Below are 18083 nucleotides of genomic sequence, written 5' to 3'. Positions count from 1 at the left end.
GCATGGAGCCTGCTTCTCCCTCTGCCTGTGTCTCTGCCTCTCTCTCCCTCTCTCTGTGACTATCATAAATAAAAAAAATAACTATATGTTTAAAAAAAAAAAAAGGTGCAGACCATCATGAGAGTGAGAAATACTTCCAAAGTTATATATTTAGAGGCCAAGGAGAGGATACAGCTGTTTGAATGGAAATGAAATTCAAATGAGAAAAAGTTTAAGAATTTAATGGAGAGAGTATTTATGTTTTTAGTATTAGCTAGCAGTCATGGTGTTTTACAGAGTTATTTTGCATATTTTTGAAAAGCTCTTTTCTTCATGATATAGCTATAAGTTTAGATAATTTCCTAGAGAGATAAATATAAGTATTTAGACAATCTCTTCTAAGAACAAATTCCAAAATATGGAAATAGATATATTCATCAAAGATTTATCACTGTGTTATTTAAATAATCCTCTAAATAGAAACAAATTAAATGTTTAGTAATAAAAAATAAGTAAACCATGTCACATCTATTAATAATTATAGTTATGAAGAATAACGGAGCCACATGGAGAATGCTTTCATTACGGTGCTACATAGAAAAGATTAAAGGGGTACCTGTGTGGTTCAGCCAGTTAAGCATCCAACTCTTGATTTTGGCTCAAGTCATGATCTCTGGGCCATGAGATCCAGCTCCATATCGGGCTCTGTGCTGGGAATGGAATCTGCTTGGAATTCTATCTCTCCTTCTCTCTCTTCCCCTCCCCACCCATCTTAAAAAAAAAAAAAAGAAAAGTAAAGATTAAAGACATTGTATGCTTATACACATGTTGAAAATATATATAAGAACTACTGTTAGAAATATGTCAAAAACATTATAGTAATAGATGGAAATACTATGAGAGATTTCTTGTTATTTTTTATTCTGTAAATATTCTGTAATGTGATTTTATTATTTTGTTAACTCAAAATACTGAAAAGGAGAAAAGACTAGGTATAAAATGTGTTTGGCTTCTACATAGAAATCATAGTTCTCTGATTTTATGCTTTATATCAATACCTAACTTGCTATACAGCACTCTGGGGGCTAATTTAGTCAATAAAGAGACTTCAAAAAGAGAAATAAATCACGAACCATTATTGTTCAGTACACACAGGAAGGTACTAATAATAACTACAAAGACAAAAAGGAGGGCATCTGCAACCCAGAAACTAAAATTAGTAATAATGTTGAAGGGAGTTCTACCAAATTATGTTTTCCAGAAGACAGCCACAGGCTCTTCTCATGTAAGGAAGACTGATCACCTCCATTAGCCTTGAAACAAAAGCAAAGACTTCTGGATGAGGGCATTTAATTATAATGTTTATCTAATCACTCTGTAGCCATTTATATAAATAAGATGGCATAGAGCACATGCTTTTCTTTGGGCAAAGTAAGTAGAGGATGTGTTTGGTGAAGTGTATTTTAAGCCAAACAATCCAACAACACAAGTCAAGATTATTGGCATTTTATACTGGTGTTTTAAAAACTGTAAAAAAAGTGCAGAGACTGCCCATTGTTTTGCCTTTGGATTGTTCAACTTCCCAGTCTATGAGCTGATTTTAGAGACAGTTGTATACCAATAACAACGGTGATGATACCTAATACCTAATTAGTATTTACTTATCTATATTGACTCATTTTATTCTCATAATACCCCCATGTGGTTGGTTGCTCTCATTAGCCCCACTTCAAGAAAACTGAAATATAGGGAGGTTAAGTAACTTGCCCAATGTTGTTCAATAAAGTGCTTGGATTTGAATGATATAGGAATTCTGGCTAGAGAGTCTGAAGCCCAGTGTCCTAGGCACCAGGCTATCTTATGCACCTAAAGGAATTTTTTGTCTGTTTGTTTTTGTTTTACAATTTTATTTATTTGACGGGGGGGGAGAGAGAGAGAGAGAGAGAGAGAGAGAGCGCACAAGCAGGTGGAGTAGCAGGCAGAGGAAGAGGGAGAAGCAGGCTCCCCGCTGAGCAGGAAGCCCAGTGTGGGGCTTGATCCCAGGACCCTGAGATGATGACCTGAGCCAAAGGCAGACACTTAACCAACTGAACCACCCAGGCATCTTAGACATTTTTTTCATTGATATTTCCATCTTATGGCCAGAGTCACTAAAAATTATTCTAGATGAAACTAACAACAGAGCTTATTCCAGACTCCGATTCCATCTCTTCACATTGCTGTCTCGTTTTCTTTTCTTTCTTCTTTTCCTTTGGTAGTTTTGTATTAGAGTTATTTGGACTAAGTTCATCGATATAGATGAAGAGCAGAAAAGTGAGTTTGTTTCCTCATTTTATCATGATTTATTTATTTAGAATATTTATATATTTAGAATATCTGCTTTTGACATTCAATAACCCTAAATATCCAGAGCCTTTTTTGAGCTACCAAGAGTTGGTACAGATACTTTTTTTTAAAGGTTTTATTTATTGATTCATGAGAGACACACAGAGAGAGGCAGAGACACAGGCAGAGGGAGAAGCAGGCTCCATGCAGGGAGTCCGGCGGGGGACTCGATCCCGGGACTCTGGGATCACTCCCTGAGCCCAAGGCAGACACCCAACTGCTGAGCCACCCGGGTGTCCCTAGGTACTTTTTTTTAAACTTCCTGTACAAGCATGCAGCCTCTAAGAACTAAGTGTTGAGATTTCAAACATCAGAGGGGCAGACTGAGGAACAATGATTTGATGGCTATACGTGATATCTGTGATGTAGGTTAATAAATATATTTTTCCTTTTTGGAATTGATTTATGAATGAGCAATATTATTAACTAGAGATAGGCCTGACAAGGAGGCATAGGTGACTAACATCCACTTAGAGACCTGACTCTCCAAAAAATAAGTTTCTTATGAGCTATTTTTATACCAAATTGTACTTTCAGAACAAATTTAGTACTAAGTATGTAGTCATTTCATTGTTGAAATGTAACTATCCTCCCAGAAGTGGAGTAACACATTATGCCATTGTCCTCACTAACACAATACAATCATTTAGAAAACAGAGACCAGGGATCCCTGGGTGGCTCAGTGGTTTAGCACCTGCCTTTGGCCCAGGGCGCGATCCTGGAGTCCCGGGATCGAGTCCCATGTTGGGCTCCCAGCATGGAGCCTGCTTCTCCCTCCTCCTGTGTCTCTGCCTCTCTCTCTCTCTCTCTCTCTCTCTCTCTCTCTATGTCTATCATAAATAAATAAATAAAATCTTAAAAAAAATAGAAAACAAAGACCATAACCCTGAGGGAATGATGCATACAGCAAGCATAGTGAGTGGAGACATGATACCAGCCCAGTGGCCAGGTTTAGATGATGCCAAGAGAAATAGGAATCTGGGTAGTTGGGCCAAAGGAGGTGGTGGTAGTATAGCTGTCAGGATATGAGGGCAGGGCTGCAGGGTGTTTTTTTGGGGAGGTCGGATATCTCAAAGGAGAAGTATGTACAAGGGGGAAACTGAGACGATCATACAGTGTAATGTAGTTTATTTAATTCGTTCTAGAGTCATCTCACTCTTCTGGCTGTGCTGATGAAGATTACAGGAAGTTACAGCCGGAGGAAGCATATTGTAGCTAAAAGAGCAGAGGTTTCAGGGTCAAGCAGACCTGGATTCAAATTTGATCAGTATGGCCTTGAATAGGTTACCACTCAGTTTCCTCCATCTATAAAATGTAGAAAAAAATCAAACGATTAAACTACGAAACAAAGTGCCTCCTGCCATGCACTGGTAGCCGTCTGCATGTCATATCTATATGCATAATACACAGTATCTAGAGAAAGCACATTTATACATAGATATATACATTCATCTGTTTTAGTGCTACATTTCTCCTTTGTTACATATACTCTTTATTTTATATTTTAGTTTCCTTTCATCATATGCAAATTTACTTTCACCAAATTTTCGGAATATTCAGATCATTTCCTATTAAATAATTTTCTCTTGTTCTCCTGAGGTAACTTAGCAAAATGACCAAATTAGAGAATTCTAATTGTTAGCTACCTAAAAAGAATCTTTGCCACTTGATATAACAGATTCAGACAATATATTACTAATTTACTCTGACAATAAAAAGATTATTGCTTCTAATGAATATTAACTGTTTTCTTTTTGGCAACACTACTATGCAGTAATCATCTATGTTATTATTTGAATTTGTCACAAGGCTCAGGAATGATTTCTGGCAGTTCTGCATGTTTAGATGAAACTTGAATGATAGCATATACATTCCCTGGGCACATATAATTAATCTGTGTAGCAGTTTAAATACATGTTTTATGATTCTAAAAAGAAGACTTTAGGGAACATATGCGAGTCTAAAGCTAGGCACATGTTCCCATGACCCTAAGTTACGGATCCTTGAATGATCCCTATCATCTAATAGGACCTTGAAGTCTTACCTGGCAGGTCTCTGAGCAGCTCTCCAAGCCATTTGCTTCCTCACTCCCACCTGCTTAGTTAGCTGGGGATCCCATTGGGGTGAGGAGGGTGGGGGAAGGGCAGGTAGCATTTTTGTTCTTCCTCACACTGCCTTCAGTTTACTTTCTTCTCAGAACCATCCCTAGGGAGCTAAAAGATCTCAGAAATATGAAAAATGTTTCTGCCTTACAAGTTTGGAGGCCCTAGACCTGACCATTTAAAATATTTATTTTTACATTTTTTTCAAGTTCTAACCATTTATGCAGAGAAAAAAAACTACAGATACCTGTCCTTTTAACAAAATTTCTTACCATACTTACATAACAAGAGTTTTTAGAAGAATAAAGTCGTTGGTACATATTTGTTTTCTAAGTATAGCTTTGGGCATAGTTATAAATATTTTAGTTTGTGGGTTAATGCTGTACCTTGTCATATCCTAACCTACCTGGTCTTTCTTGGAGTAATAAAATAGATATCCTTGAGGCCAATATCCAAAGTTTCAGAATATTCTCAGTCATCTGACTCTTCTACAGAATAAAATTAGACTGGAAATAAGACAATGGTAAGCCAAAGAAGCCTCCTTTGCCCACCCCTCACCTCAAGGGCTCCATTTGTAAAAGAAATTTTGACCAGAAATTCTGTGCCCTAATAGATCCCTTTCTTGATACCAGCCTGCTGCTGAGCTTTAGCTTCTCATTTTTAAATGAGGACAAAGATACCTACCCTACTAGTCATAGGCATGATCTGTTGGTTTACTATTATCTCAAAGTACTTTGTAACCCACATAGCAAGCTTATGTAATGATAGCTACTTTATACTGAGTACTAAGTTCTAGGAATAGTACCGGAAGCTTTATATATATTATGATACCTCTTCTAAGCCTCAACACAACCCCGCACAATTGTTATAATTACATTTGATGTACAATGAGTTAACAGAAACTCATAGAGGTTGTGCAGTTTTCTGAAGTCAAATAGGTTGAAAGGGATGAGTCAAGATTCACGTCAGTATTTCCAAATGGAAGCTTTAATTTTCTTTCTACTCAGAACTAAGGCAGCAGTATTGTTTAATGTCCTTAAGAATGGTAGGTGGCATTAAGAAAAGGGGAAGAAAAAATACTGAATAATCTGTCCCTTCCAGGAAAGCTGACAAATAACCTTGATAAAATCAAGGTTGATAAAATCAAGACAAATCAAAATTTTAGAGAAGACCACCTGAAAACCCCTGGGCTTCATACATTTTTATGTAGTAAGTGTTGAGTAAAAAGGGAAAATAGACGTTTTAGATGCAAGAAGAGTTTGGTAGATCCAAGCTTAGATTTTTTTCATAAGTTCCACTCTAGTTATATTGTCAATCATATACACAAATCACAAGTGACATGAAATAAGAAAAATTTAAGGACTTCCTTTGCTTTTGGAAAACCGATGGTAAACAACAGAAAGTTCTTTTCAGAAATGCAGCAAATTATTTTTTCGTAATAGCTAATATGGCTTCTTTAGGCGTTAAGAGAGATTTATTGCATTTCTATTTATAATCTTAATACAGCTATATTTTCATTCTTTATAAAAATCAAGTCTCTCAGCAGAAAGTGTATTTTACCACAGTAATCTTTAAAGTCCATCACTAAAGATGTAAGTATACACACTAATTTCTAACCCCCTAGAGCATTTTGCACAATGGATTTTAGACATTGGAATAAGTAGTTGCTCAGGAAAGTGGTACTGCCTCATGCAATATGATTTAGTGGTCAACATTCTTGTTTTCCAAAAAAAGGGAAATTTCATGAGCAGAAACATTAGGCTCCTTGAGATTTCACTGATGAAGAGAATGTTTCTGAACAAATATATCCTAACAGGTTGATCACAGATCTGGGGGATTCACTCCTCATAATAGCACTGCCGGACAGAGTCATGTTAGCACCTATATTTGCAGTTACGGATCGTGTCATACCTGCCCTAACATTGACCTCTGTGTCTAAAGATGGCACTGGATCCTACACTGTTGGACTTTTGACACTGTATCTTCCATATGTTGCTGCCCTCCAAATTCAGGTTCCACTGGCATAACAGAGCTTGTATCTATCTGATTAGCCCACGTTGCTGAATATTCCACTGTAGCTCCTAGTTTGATGGCAAGTCTAACCTTCATCTCATTTTCCCAAGTATCTTTAATCAAAGCCCCAGGGGTCTTAGTATCCTCAAGATGAAATGTATATTGATTGGCTACTACTGCAGCCACTGGCCTCACCCAGTGTTCCAGTCTGGACACCGTCCTCTGCATGCCAAAGAATCCTGGCCTCGCTGCTTTTAGAAACTCTCTATCACAGGGTGACCAAAGGTGATGTGAACAGAATGCCCATCTATCTGTTACATCTGGGTGCAGATAATTGGCCTGGAGGCCAATGTCTGGACGCACTCAGTACCCAAATTTGGCCAGGTTGCTGTTGAGGATGGATGGGCCAGTCTTACAGCCAGACATTATGGTACTGGTTCCCAAGAACCAAGTTATTCCATGAATCCCCTGGTGAGATGAAGGTGTCATCTCAATCAGTCCTGTTTTAAAATGTGTTGGTACTTTAATTGTTAAGCAGTGACTAATTTTTCTTTTGAAATGATGATCAATTTTCCCAGTGTAAATCAAAGTAAAGCCATGAGTTCTAGCTTTGAAGAATTTATTTTAGAATCAGTTATGTCTGAAGTTTACTTGCCTATTATTCAAATGAGTCAGAACTAGCAATTTGCTTTGTTTTTGTTACTTAAGTGCAGTTAGATAACAGAAGAGCTGGCTTGTTTAGTGATTTCACTAAAATATGCAAATGAATAACCTCAAATCTCCACTGATGTGCCCTTTGTTAGTAATATAAATGGGATCAAAGGGCTAGTAAATGTTTTTGTTCCCAACTTCCTTTTAAATGAAATTCTTCCTTTCAAATAAAATTCTATGTGTGTATGTGCATGTATATAAATATACGTATATATACACACATATATATATTTTCCCATTTAATGTATACATCTCCTATAATGCTAATTCTTTCTTATTATGTTACTCCTACAAGAAATTTGGCATATTTTTCCTATTTTGCATTATAGTTTCCTTTTATCATCAATAAATTTACTTTTAACAAATGTTCAGAGTATGAAAATGTTTTCCCATCAAACTCCTATGGTGTTGAGCTTTTTTTTCTGATGCAGAGTAACAGAATGTTCAATTTGGGGGATTTCCCATCATGGGAACATGCTCTCCCTTACTACTGAACTGATTTACAGACAGAGTTTGGCAGGTTCATATATGTATAAGCAGAATAGTAGCAAGACATATGAAGACCTATAAGCCTTGCTTTTTCACTGTTGCTTTTTCATCTAATCCTGGCACAACTGTGAAAGAACCAGAGTTTCTAAACAAGACATTGTAGGCACAATTGGGTATTTTGAAGGCTATCATAGGTGTAATCCTTAAACCTTCATTTGGAGGATCCAAGATCAATGTGAGTGCTTACGTTCTACTTTTTTTCACTCCAAGTTTTTATTTAAATTCCAGTTAGTTAACATACAGTGTCACATTAGTTTCAGGAGTAGAATCTACTGATACATCACTTACATGCAACACCCAGCATTCATCACAAGTGCCCTCCTTAATACCCATCACCTATTTAATCCATCCTCTCACTCACCACCTCTTCAGTACTCTAGGTTCTACTTTTGAGAAATAAGTAATGATCTTATTTCAGACTATAGACATGCTGCTGGCAGCTCTACTGTTAATTTTTACTTCCTAGACCAGTGTCTAAGCATCTTCATTAACTATGGAAAGGTCATTCATGTTAAAATTTGTTCCTGGACATATTGGAATTTATTCCTGGGGTTAAGAAAGGATGCCTTGTAGTAATAGGCAGCTCTTTTATGCATGATAACATTGATATCTGTGGTGGTCCAGAACTTCAGGAATTACTTGATCTGCCTCCCACACTTCCCTTTGGTGGGTGCCAAATGCAGTTGTCTACTGTGTCCACTGATTCTTCTTGCAAGACCTGTCAGTGACCTAAGCACTTTCCTTTAATGCCATTTTTTGAAAGCCTGAGCTGCAGTTGTTCTAGATAATGCCTAGATCTGATCTTTTCAATGAATGATGTGGGCTTTGTATGAGGACAGCAAAACCAACATTAATCACAAAAACCATAGAGATAATGGAATAAGATTAAGAAATCTTTCAAAAAAAATCCTTCAAAAGGTTCCTAGTGTTCTCATTTTAACACTCAAAATAATTTTGAGGGCCCTCCATGCTCAGTCTATGCAGTCTGGGCCTTGTCTATCTGCTTCTGCCACACTAAACTTTCTACGTATGTCTATCTGCTCCTTGACTCAGGCCTTCCCACCTGCTATTTGCTCTTTCTAGTCCACCCCCTCCACCACCCTGCCCATACCATTTCTTACTTAATTTTGTTCACTTTTTAGTAGATCTCAGCTCAAACACCACTTTCTTAAAGTTTTCCTTAAGCACCCAGATTCAAGGTGTGGCTCTCCTTTTATTTACCTTCTTAGCAGCCTAGAATTATTTATAGTGCATTTCACAAATGTATTTATATTTTAATTTTTAAAATTGATGTATAGTTGACACAATGTTGTATTGGATTCAGGTGTGCAACATAGCAATTCAACATCTGTATATGTTATGCTGTGCTCACCACAGGGTAGCTGCCATCTGTTTCCATACAAGGCTATTATAATACCATTAACTCTATTCCCTATACTGTGCCTTTTATTGCCAGGACGTACTCATTCCATAATTGGAAGCCTGTAAGTCCCACTCCTCTTCACCTATTTTGGTCATCCCCCAACCTGTTCTCCTTTGGCAGTCATCAGTTTGTCCTCTGTATTATGGATCTATTTCTGCTTTTTATTTGTTTTTGTTTTTGTTTTGTTTTGTTTTGCTTATTCATATGCTTGTTTTTTAGATTCCATATATAAGTGAAGTGAAATTACATAGTATTTGTTTTTCTCTGGCTTATTTCACCTAACCTACTACCCTCTATGTGCATCCATGTTGTCACAAATGGCAAGATCTCATTCTTTTTATGGCTGAGTAATATTCCATTGTGTGTGTTTCTTTATCCATTCATCTGTCGGACACTTGAGTTGCTTCCATGTCTTGGCTATTGTAAATAATCCTGCAACAGACACTGAGGTTCATGTATCTTTTCAATTTAGTATTTTCCTTTCTTTGGGTAAATACATGCTAGTGGAATTACTGGATTGATGTATTTCTATTTTTATTTTTTTAATTGAAGTATGATTAACATACAGTATTATATTAGTTTCAGGTGTACAATATAATTATTCAACAATTCAATACATTTCTCAATGCTCATCATAAGTTTATTCTTAATCCTCATCACCTAGTTCACCCATCCGCTACACACCTCCCCTCTGGCAACCACCAGTTTGTTCTCTATTCGAGAGTCAGGTTTTGTTGTTGTTGTTGTTGTTTTTTAAGATTTTATTTATTTATTCATGAGAGACACAGAGAAAGAGAGAGAAAGGCAGAGACACAAGGCAGAGGGAGAAGCAAGCTCCGTGCAGGGAGCTTGACATGGGACTCTATCCCAGGTATCCAGGATCAGGCCCTGGGCTGAAGGTGGCGCTAAACTGCTGAGCCACCCAGGCTGCCCAAGAATCAGGTTTTTTGTTTGTCTCTGTTTTCTTTATTTGTTTTGTTTTTTAAATTCTAACATATGAGTGAAATGATGTGCTATTTGTGTCTATCTAACTTAGTATTTGTTATCAGCATGCTATGAAGGCACACACACGAGTTGTGTCTTTCTACAAGGTCAGCTTTATTCAATCATAAAAGCAAAGTTAAATCATAACTATAAAGCAGGTTCAGGATACCAAACTCAATGACATTTCACCGTGTCATTAAACTTGGCTTCTTACATAGCATACAGAGCAGGACAGAAGACAAACCACACAACAAACAAGATAACAGAAAGGTGTTGGATGTTAATGAACCAAAGGACCAAACGTAAAGTTGGTCTGTGGGTCTGCATTTGACATAAGGCCTCAGTCTGGTCTGGGTCAGTTCTGGGCACTTAGACTGCTTCTTATGCTCAAGCAGTGAAAGATCTCGGTCCTATTCAGAGATTAATCAGGCAGGGGCTTTGGTGGCCATTGCCTATTTTAAGTAGCCAAACATAGAAGGGTCAGGTCTGAAGAGTCTGACATTTTGCTGCCAAAATCCTTCCCTTTTTAAAGGGATTTAATTGGTTTCAAGTTCCTGTGGACCTCCTCTGGTTCTGCTTGTTATCAGTTCTGGGGGGTCAGCTGACATTAGTTGCAGGATAGCTTCTCCCTGTAGCACTTTTCAGTGCTTGTGTCATTGCTTCACGCAGGCCCCTGCTTGACGCAGGCTTCTATTTGACGTGAGAGACTCCATTTTTCTCTTTACAGCATTATATCCTTTATATCCATCTATGTTGTTGCAAATGGCAAGATTTCATTCTTTTTTACGACTAAGTAATATTCCATTGTATGTATGTACTACAATTTCTTTATCCATTCACCTATTGATGGAAATTTAGGTTGTTTCTCTACATTGTTCACTCTAGAGCTAAGTAGTGTGCAGTGATTACATATCCTTCTCTATGGCTCTAGTATCATGACTCCTATGCCATTACAAAATGTTCTGAATAGATAATTCCAGAATGGTAACATAAGAAGCTCAAACAATTCCCTCTCTGCGATGAAATAACCACACTGGTAAAAACCATTTTAAAAAGCAATAATGAAGAGGCACCTGGGTGGCTCAGTGGTTGAGTATCTGCCTTTGGCTTATGTCATGATCTCAGGGTCCTGCGATCGAGTCCTGCATCGGGTTCCCTACAGGGAGCCTGCTTCTCCCTCTGCCTCTGCCTCTCTCTTTCTTTCTGTGTCTCATGAATAAATAAATAAAATCTTAAAAAAAAAAAGCAGTGGAGGGGCACCCAGCTCAGTATGATAGAAGCTTCATCCTAGGCAAGTATAGCTAAGAACACGGGCCCCTTCTCCTTCTAACTTCCAGGGGAGAACAGTGGTATCTTCTCAAGAAGAGTAGGTTGCAAGCATTTATCATTCCACTCCCATCCCCTGCATGAGTTATGAAAACTAAATGTTGAGTCAGTGCATCCAACAGTTTGGGGCTACCTTCATTCATCCAGACCCACCCAAAGTGTAGGCCTTGATTTCTACCCTTGCCCAGTTCCTTACTCCTAAAGCAAGGGAATCACTCAGAAAAAAACATACCATTGTCCAGGCTCCTAACTCCGGAGCCAAACCTCAGAGATTTTGCCCAGGGAGGGCCCCAAAATTCTCTACAAAAGTACTGGTTTTCTTTAAAGCACAGCCTAAAACAGACTCTCATAAATAATAGAAGCTTTGGTGGAAGGCAATTAAGAGGTGGTAGGTAGCTGTATGAGAGACACAGGCTAACAATAGGCCACCTAGTGTTCCAGAGAGAACCAGGGAAAGACAGCTAAGAGCCCTTCCAGGGTCAGAAAAACTTCAAACAATGACCTCTAGCAGAGAAGCTAGAATTTAATCAGATCAGATCACCAGAGCAGTTTATGCTTCTAGGTTATTGTAAAAAACAATAGAGCAATCAGCCAGCAATTAGTGTACTCCAATAGCTGGATGTATATGGTAAGCTCTAAGAAAACCACAAATAAAATAACTCAAATATAATATAATACTGAAGTATAAAAACCAGCAGTGTTCTTAACATTGTGGTCAAATGAATTCTCCTTTTTAACATTTCATGAGCTGCTCAAAATCATTTCATATTTTAGTTTCTTCCTCTTTGGAATATGCTTTTCTTGTAAAACCTTTTATCTTTCCTAGAATTGCTGACCGCTTTCTTTTTTTCTTGCCTTCTGTGCTTGAATATCTTCAAGCTTTTCTAAGAATTCAGTAAGTCTATCCTGTTGACTCCTTACTAAAATTTTAAGTATGTAGTACAGCAGATGTTGCACAGTAGATCTCTTGAAATTTTTCATACTGCATGACTAAAACTCTGTATCTGACGAACAACTCCCATTTCTCCTCCCCTGGCCCTAGAACCCACCATTCTACTTTGTGTTTCTGTAAGTCTCACTACTTTAGATATCTCATAAGTGGAATCCTGAGGTGTTTGTTCCACTCTGACCGGCTTATTTCACTTAGTATAATTTCCTCAATGTTTAATTATCCTTGTGGTAGCATATGACAGGATTTCCTTCTTTTATCAATGGATGAATAATATTTCATTGCATATATATATCATATTTTCTTAATCTATTCATCTGTAGATGGACGTTTAGATTATTTCCACCTCTTGGCTGTTGTGAACAATGTTGCAATGAACATGGGAATGCAAATATTTCTGCATGATCCTGGCTTCAATTCTTTTGGATAAATAGTCAGAAGTGGGGTTGCTGGGTTATATAGTAGTCGTATTTTTTTTTTGTTTTTTGTTTTTTTAGTAGTTGTATTTTTAATCTTTTGAGGGACCTGCATAGTATTTTCTATAGTGGCTGCACCATTTTATATCCTAACAGCAATATTGGCACAAGGGTACCAATTTCTCCACATCCTCACCAACACTTGTTCTTTTCTCATGTTTTGTTTGTTTTGTTTATTGCGGTCATCCTAACAGGTGTGAGGTGATACCTCCTTATAGTTTTGACTTGCATTTTCTTGATGATTAATGATGTTGAGTATTTTTTAAATATAGCTATTGATCATTTGTAGGTCTTTTTTTTTTTTTTTTTGGAGAAATCTCTATTTAAGTCCTTTTCCTTCCTCACCCCATTTTTTAAAGTAGGCTCCACATGGGGCTTGACCTCATGACACTGAGATCAAGAATCAGACATTTAGCCAACTGAGTCACCCAGGCACTCCTGCCCATTTTTAATCAAGTTGTTTTATTGCTATTGAATTGTAGGAAATCCTTATATATTTTGGATATTAACACCTGTTCATTCTCTTGACTGTTTTCTTTGATATGTAGGAGTTTTATAATTTGATAAAGTCCCACTACCTATTTTTGATTTTGTTGCCTGTGATTTTGGTGTTATATTCAAGAAATCATTGCTAACACCAAGGTCATAAAGCTGTTTCTCTGTTTTCTTGAAGGAATTTTATAGTTTCCGGTCTTATTTTTAAGTCTTTGTCCATTTAGAATTGGTTTTTATATATAGTGTAAGAAAAAATTTCATTCTTCTATATGTGGATATCCAATTTTCCCAGCAACATTTTTAAAAAGACTATCCTTTCCCCATTTGTGTCTTGCCGTTGTCCTGTTGAAGACCTTTTGACTGCATACATGAAGGTTTGTTTCTGGGCTCTCTATTTAGTTCTATCGATCTATATATCTGTCTTCATTTCAGTACCATACTCTGTGATTATTCTAGCTTCGTAATAAGTTTTAAAATCAGGTAGTGTAAGTCTCCCAACTTTATTCTATTTTTCTCAAGATTGTTCTGACTATTCAGAATCCTTTGTGGATTCATGTGAAAATTAGAATTATATTTTTCTATTTCTGTGAAAAATGCCACTGGGATTTTGTAGGGATTACAGGAAATATGTAGACCACTTTGGGTAATATGGGCATTTGAACAACATTAAATCTTCAATCCATGAACACATGTATAGCTTCTCATTCATGTCTTTACCTTCTTTCAGCAATGTTTTGTAATTTAAATGTTCATCTTTCATATCTTTAGTTACATTTATTCCTAAGTATTTTATTCTTTTTAATGCTATTATAAATACAGTTATTTTCTTAATTTTCTTTTTGGATTGCTTACTAGTTTATGGAAGTTCAACTGAGTTTTATATGTTGATTTTTTATCCTACAATATTGCTTAATTAATTTAGTACTTCTAACAGATTTTTATGTGTAGTATCTTTATAGTTTTCTACATATAAGATTATGTCATCTGCAAAAGATAATTTTACTTCTTTTCCAGTTTGTATGCCTTTTATTTCTTTTTCTTATCTAATTACTCTAGCTAGGACTTCCAGTACTATGTTTAATTAAAATGGCAGGAGTGGTCATCCTTGTCTTGTTCTTGATCTTGGAGGAGAAGCTTTTGGTTTTTCCCTATTGATTAAGATGTTAGCTGTGGGCTTGCCATATATATTTTTATTATATTGAGATAATTTCCTTCTATTCCTTGTTTCATGAGTGTTTTTTTTTTTTAATCATGAAAAGGTGTTGAGTTTGTCAAATGTGTTTTATGCATCTAATAAGACGATCCTGTGATTTTTATCTTTTATTAATGTGGTATTCTATTAATGTGGTTTATTACACTGCTTGATATTTTGTATGTTGTATCACCCTTGCATTTCAGGGATAAATTTCATGATGTGGGAGCCTTTTAATGTGCTGTTATATTTGATTTGCTATTATTTTAGTGGGGGTTTTTGAATAAATATACATCAGAGACTATGGGCTTGCAATTTTTCTTCTTTATAGTATATTTTTCTGGCATCAGTATCAGGGTAATGCTGTCCCCATAAAATGAATTTGGAAGTGCTTCTTCCTCATCAGCTTTGTGAAAGGGTTTGAAAAGGATTGACATCAATTATTCTCTAAATGTTTGATAGAAATGACCAGTGAAGCCATATGATCATGGGCTTTTCTTTTCTGGGACTTTTAAAAATACTGATTCAATCTCCTTACTTGTTATAGGTCTATTCAGAATTTCTATTTCTTCATATTTCAATTTTGCTACATTTCCTGTTTCTAGGAATTTGTCCATTTCTTCTAGGTTATCCAATTTGTTGGCGTATAATTGCTCATAGTAATCTCTTAATAACTCTTTTAATTTTGGAAGCATCAGTTGTAATACCACCTCCTTCATTTTCAATTTTGAGTCTTCTCTATTTTTTTCTTAGTCTAGCTACAAGTTTGTCAATTTTATTGATCTTTTCAAAACACAAACTCCATTTCATTGATCTTTCCTATTGTTTTTCTAGTCTGTTTCATTTATTTTTGCTCTGATTTTAATTATTTCCTTTCTTCTGCTAATTTTGGGCTTAGTTTGCTTTTTTTCTAGTTCCTTGTGGTTTAACATTAGGTTGTTTATCCTAGATTTTTCCTCATTTTTGATGTAGGAATTGATTGCTATAAACTTCCCTCTTAATACTGCTTTTGCTGGATCCTAAGTCTTATTATGTTGTGTTTTCATTTTCATTTGTCTCAAGATATTTTCTAATTTTTTTTTTGATATCTTCTTTGACTCACTGGTTCTTCAAGAGTGTGTTGTTTCATTTCCATGTATTTGTGAACTTTCCAGTTTTCATTCTCTTACTGTTTTCTGGTTTCATTGCATTGTGGTTAGAAAATATATTTAGTATGATTTCAGTCTTTTTAAATTTGTTAGAACTAGTTTTGTGACCTGACATGCAATCTCTTCTGGAGAATGTCCTGTATGTGCTTGAGAAAACTATATTCTGTTGCTGTTGGCTGAAATGTTCTGTATATGCTGTTAGCTTCATTTGATCTATAGTGTTGCTCAAGTCTTCTGTTTCCTTATTTCTCTTCTGTCTGGATACTATCCATTATTTACAGTGAGGTATTGAGAATTTAAGAAATAAAACAAATGAGCAAATGGGAAAAAAGAGTGAGAGAGAGATAGAGAGGGAGAGAAATCAAGAAAGTCTTTTAACTATAGAGAATATACTGAGGGTTATCAGAGGGGAGGTGGGTTTAGGGGCTAGGTGAAATAAGTAATGAGGATTAAAGAGTATACGCCTCATGATGAGTACTAAGTAATGGATAGAATTGTTGAATCAGTACATTGTACACCCGAAACTAATATAACACCGTATGTTAATTACACTGAAATTAAAATAAAATGTTTAATTAAAAATTTTAAACATAATTATAAATTAATTAATTAAGGTACTGTAAATCTAATGTTGTTTGTTACTATTTGTCTTTTCCTTTCATTCTGTCTGTGTTTCTATGTTTCAGTGCTCTGCTAATAGGTGCATATTCATTTTTAATTGTTATATCTTTTCGGTGAATTGACCCTTTCATCATTATACAATGTCCTTCTTTGTCTCTTTATAATATTTGACTTGAAGTATATTTTATCAGGTGCCTGGGTGGCTCAGTTCTTAACATCTGCCTTTAGCTCACGTCGTGATCCCAGAGTTCTGGGATCAAGCCTCATGTCTGGCTCCTTGCTCTTAGCAGGAAGTCTGCTTATTTCTCTCCCTTTGCTCCCTCCACCCTCCATTCATGCTCTTTCTGTCTCTCTCTCAAATAAATAAATAAAATCTTTAAGAAAGTGCATTTTATAGTTTATAATTATGCCCCTTTCCCTGCTCTTTGGGTTACTGTTTGCATTGAATATCTTTTTTCTATTGTTTAACTTTCAACCTATGTGTATCCTTAAACAAAAAATTTATTCTAGGCATATTAGTGGATTTTTTTCTAATCCATTCATCTATACCATGCCTTTTGACTGGGGAGTTGAATCCATTTGCATTTAAGCAGTTCTTGGTAGGGAAGGATTTACTATTCCATTTTGTTATTTGCTTTCTGTCCTATAGGTTTTTATCCCTCTTTTAATCTTTTTCTTTCTTTCTTTTCTGGGTGGGGGGTGGTTTGTAGTGACTTTGATTCCTTCGCAGTTTTGTGTTTGTTTTACAGCTATTTTCTTTGTGGTACCATGGAGACTTAAATAAAGCATCTTATATTTATAACAATCTATTAATAAACTGATAAATTTAATTGCACATAAATACTTTTCACTTTTACTTTCTCCCCTTTACACACTTTATATTACTGATGTCACAACTACATTTTTTCTATCATGTATCCATTAACATATTTTATAATGATAATAATTAAACATTTTTTTATTCCAGAATTTTATACCAGGGTTAAAAGTGATTTTTTACACACCTTCATTACAGTATTATTTTTGTCTGTATATTTATCTTTACTAGCAAGCATATTTTCATATGCTTTTGTGTTGCTATTCAGTGTTTGTGTGTTACAGCTTGAAGAATTTCCTTTAGCATTTCTTGCAAAGCAGGTCTAGTGGTGATGAACTTTCTCAGCTTTTTTTTTCTTCCAGGTCTAGAAAGGTTTTATTTCTTCTTTATTTTTGAACAACAGTTTTTACAGACATAGCATTCTTTGTTAGTAGTTTTCCCCTTCAGCATTTTGAATGTGTCATCCTACTCCCTTTTGGCCTACAAAGTTCTTGCTGAAAAATCCACCGAAAGTATTATGGGGGTTCTCTTACACATGGTGAATTGCTTTTCTCTTCCTGCTTTCTGAATTCTCGTCTTTGACTTTTGACAGTTTACTTATAATGTGCTTAGTGTGTATTTCTTTGAATTCACTGTGGTTGGAGTTCTGTGGGCTTCTTAAATCTGGATGTCAGTTTCCTTCCTCTTTCATTAAGTGAGCTTTTCATTCCTTATTCTCTTTCTTTTTCTCCTGGGACTTCTGTAGTGTATATATTGGCCTATTTAATGGCATTTAATACATTTCTTAGGCTTTCTTCATTCCTTTTCATTTTTTTCTTTCTGTTTTTCTGACGGGAAAATTTCAAATGATTTGTCTTTGTATTCACAGATTCTTGTGTGAGCCTAATGTTGAACTGCTCTAGAGAATTTTTCA

General features: G+C 35.9%; 1 protein-coding gene and 1 pseudogene across 7 annotated transcripts in view; one reads left to right on the top strand and one right to left on the bottom strand.

Moving 5' to 3' along the window:
* The window catches only part of SLC4A10 (solute carrier family 4 member 10), a 284739-nt gene that overhangs the window by 221185 nt on the left and 45471 nt on the right, over nt 1-18083 (top strand). The gene's annotated exons all lie outside the window — the stretch shown is intronic.
* LOC144304546 (ribulose-phosphate 3-epimerase-like) lies at nt 6223-6707 on the bottom strand (annotated as a pseudogene).

This window comes from Canis aureus, chromosome 34, assembly GCF_053574225.1.
Source record: "Canis aureus isolate CA01 chromosome 34, VMU_Caureus_v.1.0, whole genome shotgun sequence".
Lineage (NCBI taxonomy): Eukaryota > Metazoa > Chordata > Mammalia > Carnivora > Canidae > Canis > Canis aureus.
This window is presented reverse-complemented; position numbering and strand designations above follow the sequence as displayed.